Source organism: Ranitomeya variabilis, chromosome 3 (assembly GCF_051348905.1).
Source record: "Ranitomeya variabilis isolate aRanVar5 chromosome 3, aRanVar5.hap1, whole genome shotgun sequence".
NCBI classification, from domain to species: domain Eukaryota; kingdom Metazoa; phylum Chordata; class Amphibia; order Anura; family Dendrobatidae; genus Ranitomeya; species Ranitomeya variabilis.
In genome coordinates, this window is record NC_135234.1 from 361,204,116 (window position 1) to 361,223,093 (window position 18,978).

General features: G+C 45.9%; 2 long non-coding RNA genes across 2 annotated transcripts in view; one reads left to right on the forward strand and one right to left on the reverse strand.

Moving 5' to 3' along the window:
- LOC143818237 (uncharacterized) overlaps positions 1-18,978 on the reverse strand; it is an 83,632-nt gene that overhangs the window by 29,657 nt on the left and 34,997 nt on the right. Inside the window, exon 2 of the long non-coding RNA XR_013224407.1 lies at positions 15,747-15,775. This is a non-coding gene — a long non-coding RNA (uncharacterized LOC143818237). The remainder of the gene's footprint in view (positions 1-15,746; positions 15,776-18,978) is intronic.
- On the forward strand, positions 1,364-2,834 carry LOC143816006 (uncharacterized). Its single transcript, XR_013223871.1, has 3 exons — positions 1,364-2,031; positions 2,137-2,287; positions 2,368-2,834. It is a non-coding gene; the product is annotated as an uncharacterized LOC143816006 (long non-coding RNA).

An 18,978-nucleotide genomic window follows, 5' to 3' on the forward strand; every position in this document is an offset into this window, starting at 1 on the left:
GCGAAGCTCCTAGCAGTGTATCGCGTACTGTCCCGGAGCTCAATGGCGCCGGCGTCTCGGTTAACGGCAGTACAGCTGCGTTGAACTTTCCCACGCAGCACTGCCGTTAAGCGAGAGTGCCGGGGTCAATGACCGCCGGTAAACTCGCTCGCGCATGCGCAGTAACACACCGACAGGAACTATGGCTCCTGTCAGTGTGTTTCTGCAGCCGTGGAGAGCAGACATATCTCTGGATGTGTCTGTTCTCCATGGAAGATCTTCGTGGGACCCTCGATGGATTTCTGCGGACAGGGCCAGGGAGTATGAATTTGTTTTTTTGTTTTGCCTTTTTTTCAGGTCGAGGGTCTTCAGGATGGATTGAGCGTGCAATAAAAGAATTGTCAAAAAGTGTGTTTCTTTATTTCATTAAAATATTTTTTCTAGTGTTTTTTTTTTTTTTTTTAACCCTTTCATTGGCTTAATAATGGATAGGCGTCTCATTGACGCCTCTCCATTATTAACCGGGCTTAATGCCACCTTACAATAGCAAGGTGGCATTAACCCCTCATTACCCCATATCCCACCACTACACGGGAGTGGGAAGAGAGGGGCTAAGTGCCGGAATTGGCGCATCTTTTTGATGCGCCTTTTCCGGGGCGGCTGCGGGCTTATATTTGTAGCCAGGGGGGGGCAAATATCCATGGCCCCTTTCCTAGGCTATGAATATAAGCCCACGGCTGTCTGCGTAGCCTTTCTGGCCTAAAAATATAGGGGGACCCCAACACGTTTTTTTTTCGGGGCCCCCTATATTTTAGTGCCAGAAAGGCTACGCAGACAGCTGTGGGTTAATATTCATAGCCTGGGAACAGCCATGGGTATTTTAACCCCTTCCCGGGCGTCAAATATTGGCCCACAGCTGTCTGCTTAGCCTTTCTGGCCTAAAAATATAGGGGGACCCCAACACGTTTTTTTTTTTTAGGGGGGTCCACATATATTATAGTAAACCTTATTAGGATTAATAATTGATCGGCGTCTTATTGACGCCTCGCCATTACTAACCGTGCTTAATGCCACCTTACAATAGCTTTAGGGGTAGGGTTAGGGTTAGGATCCCTGTAGGGTTAGGGTTAGGATTCCTTTAGGGGTAGGGTTAGGGTTAGGATCCCTGTAGGGTTAGGGTTAGGGTTAGGATTCCTGTAGGGTTAGGATCCCTGTAGGGGTAGGGTTAGGGTTAGGATCCCTGTAGGGGTAGGGTTAGGATTCCTTTAGGGTTAGGGTTAGGATCCCTGTAGGGTTAGGGTTAGGATCCCTGTAGGGTTAGGGTTAGGGTTAGGATTCCTTTAGGGGTAGGGTTAGGGTTAGGATCCCTGTAGGGTTAGGGTTAGGGTTAGGATTCCTGTAGGGTTAGGATCCCTGTAGGGGTAGGGTTAGGGTTAGGATCCCTGTAGGGGTAGGGTTAGGATTCCTTTAGGGTTAGGGTTAGGATCCCTGTAGGGTTAGGGTTAGGATCCCTGTAGGGTTAGGGTTAGGGTTAGGATTCCTTTAGGGGTAGGGTTAGGGTTAGGATCCCTGTAGGGTTAGGGTTAGGATCCCTGTAGGGTTAGGGTTATGTTTAGGATCCCTTTTGGGGTAGAGTGCTTAGGGTTATGAGCCCTAACCCTACCCTAACTATTTCAGTTTATAGTGTGTTTTTTAATGAATGTTGTTGATTGTCGCACGAACCACTCAGGATTGACGGCGACAGAGCTAGTGGTAAAACAACTGCACACAAGCGTTTTTATTGGTGTTTGTGTTTTCAGTTTGTGCTTGTGTTCAGTTATTAGGGGTTACTTTGAAATATTTCCAGCAATTGTTTAACATTACTTGGTCGCGCTATAGATTATGAGATGACACTATTGTATTTATTGTAGGTTCGGGATTATCCGGCCTTGTGGGACCCAGCTGATGAATCCTACAAGGATAAATATTTCCGGGAACTAGCCTGGACTAAAATAGTACGAGACCTTATCCCAGATTGGGACAAGTATCCAGGGAGTACACAGCAGCAAATTGGTAATTTTATTTAAATTTATTTAGTAAACCTTGAGTATATTAAAAATATAATTTGTTTAGATCTCACAAAAAATGTTGTTGTATTTTGTAACCTTTTTTTGGTAGATAACGATGTGAGGAAACGTTGGCGCTCAATCAGAGACCGTTTCACGAAGTTCCTGAACGAATGTTCTAAGAGTGGCTCTTCGCCAAGCAAAAGTAAATTTCCCTTTAGCGAAGAGCTGCAGTTTCTTGTGTCCAGTAGGACATTGAGAAAGTAAGTTAAAATCCACTCCACATGATTATTTAAATATAATATGTTGTGCGAAAAATTGATGTTTTTTTTTTCTCCAACAGGACGGAAGGAAACATGTCGGTGGCTGATTTGGAGGACAGCGACAAAGAGGATGGAGCAGGCAGTTCCTCTGGAGTGGGAGGGACCATCTCTACCTCCACTCCCACAGCTTCTGCTGAATCAGCATCCACTTCAGCAGCTGCTGCATCAACATCTAGTTCAGCAGCTGCTGAAGCATCTGATTCCGCAGAAGCTGTGAGAGTGGAGAAGAGAGCTGTCTATCCGGTGGCAGCAGAGAAAAAAAAAAAAAAAAACAAAGAAAAACCAAGATGACCAAACTGTCCAAATAGCTTGCGACACGTTAGATCTATTAAAAAAATCAAGTTCTGATGACCACTGCGACTCCTTCGCAATAACTGTGGCAAGAAAAACACGCTCCCTGCCACCGGATAGACAATCTCTTTTCATGTCCATGGTCCAGATGTCCCTCACTGCTCTGGAGGACCCTGCTCCGATATCTCCATACAATGAAGTTCTGATGGGGGTGTTGGGACTTTTCAGGCCCCGACACCGAACACCGGAAACACCAGCTTCCAGACCCCAGTATTTGGCCCACAGCCAAGTTACTTCTGGAGATAGAGGAAGTTCGCAGCATATGGGGGGAGCACCATATCAATCAGAGGGATCAAATTTCCTCTATTCTCCAGAATATACTTTTCTGAATTGAACGTGGGCAAAAGTTTTCAGTGGCACCGAGTTTTTTTTTGTTTGTTTTTTAGCTCCAGTTGCCGGTTGCCTTTGAAAGGGGCTTTTTTTTGTTTTTTTCTAATTGAAAAATCTTTTGTAAATATTGCAAAGAATTTGTGTTCTTTTAAATATATTATATTTCACACATAATATTCTCGTCTTTATTACAATGCGGTCAAGGCCGCTATCCTGGGTTTATGGGCTATCAATTAGTGGTTTATGTGTTGATGTGTTAACAATTGTATACGTCATACTGCTATTATTTTCATAAAACACCAAAATTTTTGTAGCCAAAAAAAACAAAAAAAAACAAATTACACCCAAATAGATTTTTTATTGATATTACAACCAATTATTTAAAACTTTTTTTGGTAACATGAAACAAAAAAATTTTTTTTCAAACTTTTGTGTTGGTTGCTGGCGTTTCTCATTCTTCGGGATGTTGTCAAAACTGTTATCAGCGATGTCGGCAACATTTCTGGGGGGGTCAGTGTAGATGCATCCTTCTCTGCTGGTCAGGCTGCTCAACACCAGCACAGGAGTATTGCCAGTGCACGGCACCTTCTGGACTCATGAAGTAGTCAGTGAAGGATTCTCTCACACGCACACCCGAGTTGGACGGCCTGCCCAGACCCCCGTTGACCACTGGATTAAATACTGCCTGCTGGTACTCCACATCTACGTCAGTGTTGTACTCACGAGCATAGTTGTGGAGTACACAGCAAGTCTTTATCACAGCATCAACGGTGTCTGTGTCCAACTGAATGGCAGTGTGAAAGATCCTCCACTGACTAGTCATGATCCCAAAGGTGCATTCCACATATCTGCGTGCACGACTCAGCCGATAATTAAAAATCCTCCGTCGGGCATCCAGTCCCCTTCGTGGGTATGGGCGCAGCAGGGTTGTCGTTAAGGGAAACGCCTCATCCGATACCATCACAAAGGGCACTGGATGTGTGGAACCCGGCAAAGGTCTTGGGGCTGGGAGCGTGCCGCCATCTCGAAGAATTTGCATCCCAATCTGTGACGTTCGCAACACCCGAGAATCCCCAGTACTACCATAGGCACCAACATCAATGGCAACAAATTTGTAATGGGCATCAGCCACCGCCATCAGGACCACTGAAAAATACTTCTTATAATTAAAGAAGCGTGATCCTGATCGTGGTGGCTGCTGAACCCGAACATGTTTACCATCGACTGCACCTATGCAGTTTGGGAAATTGGCCACAGACTGAAAGCCTGCTGCAACCTGCAGCCAAGTCTCCTCGGTTGGGGAAGGCATCACTATAGGTTGCAACTTCTGCCAGATGACGGTACATGTACACCTCACAATGTTAGAGATGGTAGATTTACCAACTCTAAATTGGAGGTGCAGTGATGTATAGCTCTCTCCTGTGGCCAAAAATCTGCAAAGAAACAAAAAAGAAAATTAGAAATGTCACACAAAAAGGTAATTACAACATGTCACAAGTAAAGCCGCTATAATATGCGTCCAGCACCATTCAATAATGATGGCATTAACACCCAGCACAACACAAAGGGTGTAAAAAATTTAAATAGAAAGCCTGATGGGACTTGGGCACACACGCATGCGAGATATGACCGAGTGTTGCATGGTAATCCCCGGACCTGCTGCATGCACTCCGTTGTGGAGCGTGCGGCTCCATGTATTGGTATGTGGGTGCACACTCCGCTCCAGAGTGCAGGCGGCAGGGCCGGGGATTACCATGCAACACTCGGCCGTATCTCACGTGTGTGTGTGTATGTGTGCACCCTGTCCAACAGGAGGACTGGGTGGGTTTAATCACACATACTGGACACAGAGACGTGTAGAATAGAGACCTAACTACATTCCCCTCTGAAAAATTGTTACTTACCGCAAGGTGATGAGCAGCCTTTCCTCAGCAGAGATGGACTTCCTCATCACCGTGTCTTGCCGTTTTAAATGGGGTGCCAGGATGGTAAGCAGTCTGTCGAAGGCCGTAATTGGTAGCCGACAAAAAGAGATAAATTTTTCAGGATATCTGAAAAATTAAAAAGAAACACAAAAAAGGGTTACTTCACAAGTATTGCTAGCAAAAAAATGTAAATTAGTCATTCAATATATTTCTACTTACCTCCTCAAATCATTGTACAGCACATAAAAGTGCCCCTTCTCCGTTCGGTCTGCTACAAGCGGGTGCACCCACATTCGTTTATGCGCACGTCTTCTCTGCCGCCGCAGCCTCTAAAATAAAAAAATAAAAAAATATTTTGTAAACACAACAATGAAAAATATATCCAACATGCCTGGAAAACAATGTGGATTATGTAAGGGTACGTGTCCACATTCAGGAAGGCCCACCCCCTTCTGGGACGCAATGATGCCAGATGTGTTCATTGTACAAATCCGGCATCATCGCACCCCACGCATAGGGCCCTGTTTTATTCCTTGCGGAGCCGCAGCTTCTCAGCAAGGAACACGGACATGCTGTGATCATAAAAGACGCGCAGCATGTCCAGAGTCGCAGGGCTGACGCATGACACACAGTGGACACGTGATTTCATGAAATCCCCTCCACTATGCTGTTACATCTGGACGCTGCATGTTTGGCGCTGCGGCCCCACGCAGCGCCAAACACACAGCGTTTCCAGAACGTGGACATGTACCCATAACCCAATATATAAAACAAACAGACATCTGCTTACCTGACGTTTATGACGATTCAAGATTAGAAGAATCAACCCCAGGATCGCAATCCGGTGTGGTGTGCGGAGCTGGATCCGCGGGCTGTCATCTGGCCTACTCTCAGCACTCTGCAGAGCGCTGTCATTACAAACACGTCCACTCATTTTGGTGTGTTAAGTTCCAAAATGGAGGATGGAAGAAGAAAAGGGTTGGACAAGGAAATTACAATATTTTTTTTTTCCCCCACTGCAGGAAGCTTTATTTGTGTCAAACACAGACAATCTGCAGAGAAAACTGCATCAAAAAACGCACTAAAAACCGCATCAAAAAACGCACCAAAAACGCACCAAAAACGCACCTGCGTTTTCTGCCAAGAGCTGCGGTTTTAGTCCTGAAAAAAAAAGGATTGAAATCAGGATCGTGTGAACATACCCTAACAGCGCTGCGTATTTCTCGCAAGTCACACTGCAGGTCCGTGTGGAATCCATATTTTTCTCGCCCCCATAGACTTTCATTAGCGATTTTTTTGCGCAATACGCTGACAAACGCAGCATGCTGGGATTTTGTACGGCCGTAGAAAGCCGTATAATACTGAACCGTAATATACGGCTAATAGGAGCAGCCCCATTGAGAATAATTGTGCCGTTTATTTTGCGAGTTTTACGGACGTAATTTCTGCGCTCTTATGTCCGTAAAACTCGCTAGTGTAAGGCCGGCCTAAGTAGTTGTCATGATCCAGGGCGAGGTTTGTTACATGTCATTCTCTCCCCGTTCTGGTCATGTGGGGGTTAACCTTCTCTGCCTCGTTTTGGATTCTGTGTGGCTATTTTAGTCTGTTGTGGCCTGCAAACCAATGTCAGTGTAAATTCTTAGTGTTTGCTCCCTGTGCTTGGACCTCTTGGTATGTGACCCGGTTTGTCCTCTGACCTGTTTGACCGTCTATCGTCTCTGTTATCTCTGCTCCCGCCTGCATCTGACTTCTGGCTAGTATTTGACCACGTGGATTGCTGTGACCTCTGGTACTTCTTGTCCTGACTGTTTCTGACTCGGCCCGTCTGACCACTCTTTCACCACCAGGTGGCGCTTGTGTTGCTGCTCAGTGGTGTTGTACTGTGTGTGCAACCTCTCTTCCCTCACCTTCCCTGGTGAAGGTTGCGCTATACTGCACTGCAACAGCATTAGTACAGTACTGCACAGCCACATATGGGGTATTTCTAAGGCTAGTTTCACATTTGCGTTAGAATTCGCAGCGTTTAATCCGCAACCGCAAATGAAGGAAAAAAACGTTTTGAAACGCGTACAAATGCATTTTTTAGACGCATACGTTAACGCACGAGTTTAAAAAACGTGGCGTTTTCAAGCTTTTCCATGCGTTTTGTATGCGTTTGTGTTTTTTGCATGCATGGTGAAAAATTTAACAGGAGAAAAATCTAGATAACCGGTAACCAGACACCGCCAATGGGACTACAGTGTGCGTGTATTATGGGATATCTATATATAGACCCTTGGACTGCTGAAATCTTCACAGTTTGCTACTGTATCCTGTGTCATGATGGATCTTCGCATGGAGAGCTTTTATTTCAACCTGGATTTAAGTATCAAGCTGTTTCTTGCCTGTGAGTTTGCTTGGGAGCAACAAAGAAATAGAGAATGACAGAGAAGGACACGGTGTAGGCATTTTTGGAGACACCCCATTATTAAACTCCGGGAGAGCCGTGGAGCCTACTACATGCTATATGGAGAGCTTAATGCCAACTCGGACAAATTCCCTGAATATACCAGGATGTCTCAAGACTCTTTCCAGGAATTGCTTGGTCGTGTCCAAGGAGCCATCGGGAGAGAGGACACCCAGCTCCGTAGAGCGATTCCACCAGAGGAACGTCTCCTGGTTACATTAAGGTACGCAATAATTGTAATCAAATGCCAGTCATAATTATTGTTGGTCTGCCATGTATTTGTATTTTCCTTTAGGTCTTTAGCTAAACACCACCATGAATGGAATTTATTTTTTTATTCTTATTTCAGATTTCTGGCAACCGGAGAGAACTTATCATCCCTCCACTTTCAGTACCGGCTTGGAATTTCCACCCTGTCTGGAATAGTTGCGGACACCTGCCGGGCTTTGTGGAATGTTCTCCGGGATGAGTTTATACTCCTACCCACGGAAGACATGTGGATTGAAATTGCTGAAAAATTCTGGAGTGTGTGATTTCCCCAACTGTTTGGGAGAGGTGGATGGAAAGCACATACGCATTACCAAACCCGCCAGAACTGGATTGGAGTACTTCAACTACAAAAAATATGTTTCAGTTGTGCTCATGGCAATAGCAGATGCGGACTGTCGCTTCATCGCCGTGGATATTGGAGCTTTTGGCCATGGGAATGACTGACAGCCTTTCAAGAACTCGGATATGGACCGACGTGTGTATGGAAGAAATTTTAATTTTCCACTGACACGACCTCTCCCCAACACTCAAGGCCCACCGATGCCATTTGTTATGGTTGGGGATGAGGCCTTTCAGATGTGTGAAAACCTACTAAAGCCATATTCCAGTCGGGACTTGAACCATACTAAAAGGATTTATAACTACAGACTGACCAAGGCACGAATAACAGTGGAGTGCACCTTTGGGATTCTTGTCTCAAAATGGCGCATTCTTGCGACAGCCATTAATCTAAAAATGGAGAGAGTCGATGAGGTGGTCAAAGCCTGCGTGGTTCTCCACAATTACATAATGGCTAAGAAGCGACCCAACATTGAACTGGATGCACCTGTTGCAAACCCATTGCCAGATTACCAGCATCACCCGCTGCAGTCAACAGTTGAAGTTGGCCACATGCGGGACCAATTTGCTGCCTATTTTGATTCAGATATTGGACGTGTGGCATGGCAAGACAATATTGTGTAAAATTTCCTGTTGGATTTTGGCCTGTACCAGTTATGTTTTAAATGTTAATAATATTTGTGTTTTGCTATCTTGACCGAGTCTCCTATGTATTGCCTCTAAAAACCACTTATGTTGATAGTGGAAAGGTAGTTGACATCATTACGTCCAGTGTTATGAACTGGTGGTTTAGGAGCAACATGGGACGTGCTCTGGAGGAGGTGGTACCTGTACTGACCGCAGTTCCTGAGCTTAACACAACACTAGAAGTAGCCGTGGGATGTTCCTGTCACTCCCTAGACACCTCGTCACAGCCGGAGGACTAACTACCCCTAAAGATAGAAACAGGAAAGCTATCTTGCCTCAGAGAAAATTCCCAAAGGATAGGCAGCCCCCCACAAATATTGACTGAGTGGAGAGGGAAATGACATTTGCAGAATGAAACCAGGATGTAGCAAAGGAGGCCAGTCTAGCTAGATAGATAGAACAGGACAGAATACTGTGCGGTCAGTATTAAAAACTAGAAAAATCCACCACAGAGTTTACAAAAATCTCCACACCTGACTAAAGGTGTGGAGGGTAAATCTGCTTCCCAGAGCTTCCAGCTTAACTGAATAAATCCATACTGACAAGCTGGACAAGAAAAAACATAGGAAGTGCAGAACGATAAAGTCCACAACAAGTGGACAGCAAAGGAACAAAGCAAGGACTTATCTTTGCTGAACTGGTCAGAATATCAGGGAAATCCAAGCAGAGATGTGAATCCAAGCAGGAACCATTGACAACTGGCACAGGCTGAAGGATAGAACCAGGTTAAATAGCCGAGCCAGAAAGACAATCAGTGGAAGCAGCTGCTGACTGCTAAATCCAAGGAGCAGCCGTACCACTTAAAACCACCGGAGGGAGCCCAAGAGCAGAATTCACAAAAGTGCCACTTACAACCACCGGAGGGAGCCCAAGAGCGGAATTCACAACAGTCCAGATTCTGTTCTGCAGTAACTATTGGACACGGACTGAAGAGAAGATGGAGGTATAATAAAAAGCAGATCTACACTCATCAAGTCAGGTGTCAGAAATAATGAATTCATGAGGCAAAAATAACAGCCTCATGAATTCACTATTTCTGACACCTGTCCAGGTGAGTATAGATATGCCTTGTATGACCTACATCGTCTCTTCGGTTTGTGTGAAATAGATTACGTGCACAAGGCAGTTCTCTACTCACCAGGTCAGGTGTCATATATAATGAGTTCATGACGCAGAGTTTTGAGCATCATGAACTCATTATTTATGACACATGACCTGTTGAGTATAGTTCTGCTTTGTATTACCGCCATTTTCTCTTCAGTCTGCGACACAGATTAATCAGACTGAAGAGATTATTGAGAAAATACAAGTTATATTTTTTTTTGCCACCTCATAGCTCTATACCAAACACACAAAGCTGCAGTGTTGTACTTAATAACTACTGGACCGATGAGTTGGCAAAAAAATATAGTGTGCGGCACAGTGTTTTATTAGACGCACGGTGTTGCCGGCGGCGAAATACACAAATAACCAAACATTATTGGGGGCAAAAAACATTATTATTTATTTTTTAACACAAAAAAAAAAATTAACTGCGCCTGCTTGGGGTAGAGTGACGGAACTGGGGGGTGTGTAGCTGTGAGGCCTGGCTAAGTGTGGACGATGCAGGGGTCGCAGGAGATGGCAATGAAACTAGTGGGGTCTGGGAGTTCGGGGATGGGGCTTGACACATGAGAGGCCTGAGACACACTGGAAGGGTGAGACAAACCTGACATTACAGACACATTAGGAGGTGATGGGGGAAGAATACAGATAGTACGCCGTTTTGTTTTTTTTTTCCCTTTTTGGATCTACATGGTCTGGGGAGCCTCGGTGGGCTCATTTGTTGCGGCCTGGTCGTGGTGGGTGACCTGTCAGGGTCCTGCTGCTGCATTGTGCTCATAGAGCGTACTGCCATGCCAGAGTCCATTGTGCTCGTAGAGCGTACAGCCATGCCAGAGTCCATTGTGCTCGTAGAGCGTACAGCCATGCCAGAGTCCATTGTGTTCATAGAGCTTACAGCCATGCCAGAGTCCATTCTGCTCGTAGAGCGTACAGCCATGCCAGAGTCCATTGTGCTCGTAGAGCGGAAGGCCATGCCAGGGTCCATTGTGCTCGTAGAGTGAAAGGCCATGCCAGAGTCCATTATGCTCGTAGAGCGAAAGGCCATGCCAGAGTCCATTGTGCTCGTAGAGCGAAAGGCCATGCCAGGGTCCTGCTGCATCGTGGTGGTGGTGGAGCGGAAGGCCAAGCCAGGGTCCTGCTGCATCGTGGTGGTGGAACGGAAGGCCATGACAGGGTCCTGCTGCTGCATGGTGGTGGGGAAAGCCATGCCTGGGTCATGCTACATCATGGTGGAGCGCAAGGCCATGCCAGGGTCCTGCTGCTGCATGGTGGTGGCAGTGGAGGAGGTCCAAGCTGGAGCAGCAGTTGTCATGGTGGTGGCGGTGGGCTGTCCAACATCACTCGGCATGGTGGTGGTGCTGTAGTGGTGTCCGGCAGTGCTTGGAATGCAGGTGGCCGTGCAGTAGTATGCAGCAGAGCTCGGCATTGAGGTCAAGTGTGACAGTGTTGGCACAGGTGGATATGCCGCCACTGTCTGCTGAAAATACCGACTCTGCTGCATAGCCTGCACATAAGCAGCATTGCAGGCCTGCAAGAGTAAGGTGTTCCGACATGCCCTGTTCAATTTGATTAAAAGATGTGCTGGCCTCTGGAGGTCGGCTTTCACTTGGTCAAGGCTTTTGGTGACCTCCTGGATACGTGTATTCATATGGCTAATGGCAGTATGCAGTCGGTCACCCATCGCCTTGAGTCCATCATGAAAGACAGAGCACAAGTGCAAAAACTTGGCATGAGTGACCTGTCCGAGGCCCTCTGCCGCTGCCGAGAAGAACTCAAAAAAAAAAGGGGCAGAGGCAGAGGACAGGGAAAGGGGAACACCTCATGGACCAGCTTCCTGGTCTCCAGTTTGTGTGGCAGGCCCACTTGCTGCAGGGCTGCTGGATGGCTGGGACGGGTCCGTGGCTGTCTGATGAAGGACCGCTCCAGAACCAGGGTCAAGAGTGCTGCTCCATGTGCTGTGAAAAAGAAAAAAAAATTAATACCAAACATTTACAAAACGCCAATTAGTGTGGAATAGAAACATACAGATTATGGCAATACAACACAACCTAATACACCAAAAAAATACTTATGTTCTCTGGGCAAGGACCGGTCTCAAAAATGCCAGAATGCGGTATTTATATTTTCGGATCCTTGCACAAAGAACCACTAGGAAGCCGGCTCTCTTGATGAAGGTCCTTGTTGAAGCGATCCTTCATCGAACGCCAATGTGTTTTGACTTTGAGCACTGTTGAAAAAAACAAAAAAGAATGATTAGACAATGGACTTTTGGCTGTGATCACACAACTGTGTGTAATGAGAGAAACTCCTGAGAGTTTCTCTCATCACACACAGTTGTGTGATCTCGGCCAAGGTCACTGCTGCAGCACACCGCATTGCAATACTTACAAAATGCATTACGGACCCGAGTCGGGGCGTTGTCCCAGCCATCCAACATCGTTTTGGCCACCTCATTCCATAGCCGCTGGATCGTCACGTTGTCCGAGTGCTGCGGAACCTGGGTGTCCCACAACGGGACTTGCTCATGGACCAGGGAGATTAGGAGGTCATTTTCAATGAGGTCCTCATCCCGTTCTGGAACCTAAAAATTAAATAAATACATTAATGTTGGAGAGATTAACATAAGGAAAAGAAAAAAAACAGAGACAGAAAACTGGCATGAATATTGAACGTCAAGAAAAAAAGGAGTAAAGATGAAAAAGGTAAAGAAAGAGGAAAGTAAAGAAATGAACATTGAAGAATAGTCCAGTGAGGATACAATAAACAGTCAGCCAGGTATACTTACACGCTGCCGCCTTGCCACCCGACCGTGAACCCGGTGCTCCTGCTCAGCCTCTGCCGCAATGGAAGAAGTGCTCTAAAAAAAGGAAAACAAAATTGTCACATGTGTAGATGTGACAGTGAATAATCTGAGGAGGTGGGTACTCACTTCACTGACATGTTCGGCTTGTGCAAGCCCAGGACGTTGCTCCTCCTAAGAAGATGACATTCTGATGCATGCAGTAAGAAAAAAAAAAAAAAAGGGCAGAAATTAGGACATGTAAAGACAGAAAATAGAAAATAAAGGCATTGGCTACGATATACTCAAATTGTTCAGAATCTTGTTTCCTCCAAGATGCTTACCTCTGTCTGCTGTATATGCTGCTCGGTCTGCTTCCCAGTCTGCTGAGTAGTCACCTGCAAATGTCCACTCCCTCCCTTTATCACCTTGTATGTGGAGGGTGGCTAATCAGTGTCTAGACATGTTTTCCTGTGATGTAACACATGCGTTCCCAAACGCAAGCAAACGCATGTGTTTGTGAACGCATGCGTTCACATAGACCGTAATGCGTTTTTTTTGCCACATTCTTTCCGCTAACAACCGCATACGTTTCTAGGTGGCAAATTGACGCTTCTAAAATTACTACACGTAGCGTTTACCGCGCCAAACTGCAGACGACAAAACGACGCATGCGTCGTCAAATGTGGCAAAACGCAACCGATCGCAGACACATGCGTCCCTAATGTTGAATATAGGAATACACGACACATGCGGATAATTGCGGAAGAAGCGCTGCGTACACAACCGCAAATGTGAAACCAGCCTAAGCTCAGCAGAAAATGTGGGACAAATTTTGGTTCAATTTTAACCCATTTCCCGGTGTGAACATGTAAATTCTGTGCCGAAAACTAAATTTTGGTGGTAAAAATGTAATTACTTTTTCTTCACTGCCCAATAGTAAAAAATTATTTCACCCACCTGTGGTGTAAATATGATCACTGCACCTCTAGATGAATTCATTGAGAGGTGCAGTTTGTAAAATGGGGCCACTTATAGGGAGGGGGGCTCTGCCAGTGTGGCACAACACCCTCAAATTATTCCAGCAAAATCCGAACTCCAATATGGAGCTTCTTCCCTTCTGAGCTTTGCACTGTGCCTCAAAAGTAGTTTTATAACACATATGAGGTATCAGTGTTCTCAGAAGAAATTATGCAACAAATTTTGGTGTCCATTTTCTCCTGCTATCCTTGTGAAAAAGGAAAAAAATTGGGGCTGAAACAAAATTTGTATGAAAAAAAGTTTCTCTTCATTTTCACAGTTTAAATTTGTAAAATTCTGTGAAGCACCTGTGGGTTCAAGGTGATAGCACACACCTAGATTAATTCCTTGAGGGATCAAATTTCCAAAATGGGGTCACTTGTGTGGGAGTTTCCACTGTTTAGGTACATCAGAGGCTCTCCAAATGTGACATGACACCCATCATCACTCCTTCCTTTCTAAGCTCTGCTGTGCGCCATAATAGTAGTTTTCCCCCACATATGGGCTATCAGTGTACTTAGAACTTGCATAACAAATTTTGTGGGCCATTTTCTTCTGTTACCCTTGTAAAAATGTACAAATGTAGGGCTAAAGTAAAAACTTTTAGAAAAAAAATAAAAATGTTCATTTTTTTCCTTCTACATTGCATTAATTCCTGTGATGCATCTGAAGGGTTAATAAACTTGACTATAGTTTGAGAACTTTGAGGTGTTCAGTTTTTAGAATGGTGTCAGTTTTGGCCATTTTCTGTCAAATAGGCCCCCAAAATTCACTTCAAATCTGATGATGTCCCTACAAAAATGGTTTTGTAAATTTTGTGGGAAAAATTAGAAATCGTTGATCAACTTTTAACTCTTCTAGCTTTCTAACAAAAAAAAAAATAATGTTTTAAAAAAATGTGCTGATGTCAACTAGATATGTGGGAAGTGTTATTTATTAAAGGGAATCTGTCACCCCACAATCGGCCTATAAACTAAGGCCACTGGCATCAGGGGCTTATGTACAGCATTCTGTAGATAAGCCCCCGTTGTACCCTGAAAGAGAAGAAAAAGAAGTTGTATTACACTCACCCAGGGGCGGTCCCACTGCGGTCCGGTCTGATGGGCGTCACAGTCCGGGTTCGGTGCCTCCCATCTTCATAGGATGACATCCTCTTTTTGCCTTCCTGACGCAGCTCCTGCGCAGGCGTACTTTGTCTGTTTTGATGAGGGCAGAGCAAACTACTGCGGTGCGCAGGCGCTGGAAAAGGGCAGAGAGGCCCGACGCCTGTGCACTGCAGTACTTTACGCTGCCCTCAGGGCAGATAAAGAACGCTTGCACAGGAGCCGAGGCAGGAAGACAAGAAGAGGATGACATTGTATGAAGGTGGGAGGCCCCGGACCGGACCGCGATGCCCATTGGACTGGACCGCAGCGGGACCGCCCCTGGGTGACTATAATCTCACTTCTTTTTCTTCTCTTTCAGGTGACATCGGGGGCTTATCTACAGCATTACAGAATGCTGTAGATAAGCCACTGATGCCGGTGGCCTTAGTTTATAGGCCGATTTTGGGGTGACAGATTTCTTTAACTATTTTGTTTGACATACTGTAAATCGCTGGTTTAAGGGTATAAAAATTAAAAATTGTGAAATTTTTGCCACTTTTTTTTTTTTTTTTACACAAATAAACGCAAGTCTTAATGTTATCACTATGATGAAGTAAGTCATGAAAAAACTGTAAGAATCAGTGGGATCCATTGAAGCATTCCAGACTAATTATTACCCCATAAAGTGACACCGGTCACAATTGTAAAATTTGGCCTGGTGATTAAGGTGGAAACGGGCTTGGGGGTGATGAAGGGGCTAAAGGACCTTTGGTGACATCATGGTCACATGACCATGATGTCATCAAATGTCCTTAGGAAGTCTTAACCTCGGAATAGAAACACTGGAGACCTCTAAAGATTGGGGGTCCTGGTCAATTACCCAGTTTGATCCCCTGATGCCAGTCCTGTCTGTAATTAGGACTTAGTTTTGGAGTGGGCCTTACATTTCAAGCATACTCCAAAAAAATTTAGGGGTAGGTTTTATATCCAGGAAAACACGGTATTTATAAAGGGCTTGTCCTAATAGAGAACAACGTTTTTAAGAGATTAAAATCAGACTTACTTGTTTCGATGACCTCTCAGCTTCACACGCTGAAGAAAAAAGAATGCAAAGTATTTAGGATTTATACAGAGAGTGTTGCCACGCATCAAACACAAGTCACTCCAGCCTGGCCCAAACAGGTACTGGGCAGTAAAGCGGTCATCAAAGCTATTAGCTCATTTTCAGAGATTTGAAGTAACTGGTGTCTTTAAAACGCTAAATGACCTTTGGCCACTGATCTCACACCAACATCACACAGATAGTGATGCCCTAATATATATACTAATGAGACAATGAAGTCCCGCATTAAATTTAGGTCACTCCAGCCTGGACCAAATATAATCTGGGTATTAGAGCTGGCATAAAAGTGGGCAAATAGCGATTGTTCACTGATTTAATAAGTATCGTGTTTTTTAGGGTTAGTTCACACTGGGCGTTTTTTGTGCTCATTTTTATGAAGATTTTCAGCTGCGTTTTTTAGTACCAGAAATGAGATTTCAGGATTCTCATGCACAAACCTTGTTTTCTTTGTCATCAATATTCTGTGCTTTCCATAGTTTTTTGGACAATAGAGCAGAGGTCCCCAACCGCCGGTCCGCGGACCAGGACCGGGCCGTTGGGGTTTTTCAGCCGGTCCGCGGCGCCCCTGTTCAGCGGTCACGTGGGACCGCTCATTAGAGAAATTAATAGGCTGCTCCACCTCCCATAGGGGCGGAGCCGCATAATTCATTTCTCTAATCAGCGGTGCCGGTGACCGCTGACAGAGGAAGAGGCTGCGGCACCGAAGACCAGCTGTCCGGGGGAAGGAGCGGGACGCCGGGAGCAGGTAAGTATCGCATATTCACCTATCCTCGTTCCACACGCCGGGCGCTGTCTCCATCTTCCCGGTGTCTCTCCGCACTGACTGCAGGCAGAGGGCGCGGTGACGCCTATAGTGTGCGCGCCGCCCTCTGCCTGATCAGTCAGTGCGGAGAGACGCCGGGAAGATGGCGCCGAGGAGCTGCAAGCAAGACAGGTGAGTATGTGTTTTATTATTTTTATTGCAGCAGCAGCAGCACAGCTATGGGGCAATAATGGACGGTGCAGAGCACTATATGGCACAGCTATGGGGCAATAATGGACGGTGCAGAGCACTATATGGCACAGCTATGGGGCAATAATGGTGCAGAGCACTGTATGGCACAGCTATGGGGCAATAATGGTGCAGAGCACTGTATGGCACAGCTATGGGGCAATAATGGTGCAGAGCACTATATGGCACAGCTATGGGGCAATGGTGCAGAGCACTATATGGCACAGCTATGGGGCAACGGTGCAGAGCACTATATGGCACAGCTATGGGGCAATAATGGTGCAGAGCACTGTAATGGTGCAGAGCACTGTATGGCACAGCTATGGGGCAATGGTGCAGAGCACTATATGGCACAGCTATGGGGCAATAATGGTGCAGAGCACTATATGGCACAGCTATGGGGCAATAATGGTGCAGAGCACTGTATGGCACAGCTATGGGGCAATAATGGTGCAGAGCACTGTATGGCACAGCTATGGGACAATAATGGTGCAGAGCACTGTATGGCACAGCTATGGGGCAATGGTGCAGAGCACTATATGGCACAGCTATGGGGCAATAATGGACGGTGCAGAGCACTATATGGCACAGCTATGGGGCAATAATGGTGCAGAGCACTATATGGCACAGCTATGGGGCAATAATGGTGCAGAGCACTATATGGCACAGCTATGGGGCAATAATGGTGCAGAGCACTGTATGGCACAGCTATGGGGCAATAATGGTGCAGAGCACTGTATGGCACAGCTATGGGGCAATAATGGTGCAGAGCACTGTATGGCACAGCTATGGGGCAATGGTGCAGAGCACTGTATGGCACAGCTATGGGGCAATAATGGTGCAGAGCACTGTATGGCACAGCTATGGGGCAATAATGGTGCAGAGCACTGTATGGCACAGCTATGGGGCAATAATGGTGCAGAGCACTGTATGGCACAGCTATGGGGCAATGGTGCAGAGCACTATATGGCACAGCTATGGGGCAATAATGGTGCAGAGCACTATATGGCACAGCTATGGGGCAATAATGGTGCAGAGCACTGTATGGCACAGCTATGGGGCAACGGTGCAGAGCACTATATGGCACAGCTATGGGGCAATAATGGTGCAGAGCACTGTATGGCACAGCTATGGGGCAATGGTGCAGAGCACTATATGGCACAGCTATGGGGCAATGGTGCAGAGCACTATATGGCACAGCTATGGGGCAATAATGGACGGTGCAGAGCACTATATGGCACAGCTATGGGGCAATAATAAACGGTGCAGAGCACTATATGGCACAGCTATGGGGCAATAATGGTGCAGAGCACTGTATGGCACAGCTATGGGGCAATAATGGTGCAGAGCACTGTATGGCACAGCTATGGGGCAATAATGGTGCAGAGCACCAGGGAAACAAGCATGGTGCTCCCACTCATTCTGAACCTATGGTAAGTTGAATCACATTCTCATTATAAATGTCAAAATTATATGATAAGTATGCACTAAGCTCCATCCCTCCATAACCCCACCCCCATATGACCAAAGCCCCGCTCCTGCCCCACCCCCACCGGGCCATGGAAAACTGGTCTTGCTTAAAGCCGGTCCCTGGTGCAAAAAAGGTTGGGGACCTCTGCAATAGAGCATGTCATTTCTTTCAGTGTTTTTCACCAAATGAAATGGTGATTAAAAAACGCTGAAAATCCGCAGTAAAACCGCAGGTATAAGGTTAGCTGCATTTTTCTTTGCCAAAACATGATTCTATAGAATAGGACTTTTTTTCAGCACTAAACTTTATTAGCATGCACAAGAGACAAACTTAGCATGCCAGAACAGCAGCAAAAGCCACGCAAAAAATGCAGGCAAAACCAACAAAAACATGCTTTTTTCTGCAGCTTCTTTCCTGCCATCAGGTTTTGCTGCAGAAAAAAAAAGTCGAAAAGACGACTAGTGTGAACTCACCCAAAAGGGTTAAATGACTTTGGGCCACTGATCTCTAATCGGTTAGGCCAGTCTCACACATCCAGATAATTCCGGTACCGGAAAAATCGGTACCGGAATTATCCGTGTCCGTGTGCTTACGGAGCACATCAGTGTGGCACACGTGCGGCAGCCGTGTGCAGCCCGTGTGCCGACTGAGGACCACACGGACCGTGCAGGAGACAGCGCTACAGTTAAGCGCTGTCCTCCGCGTGCGGT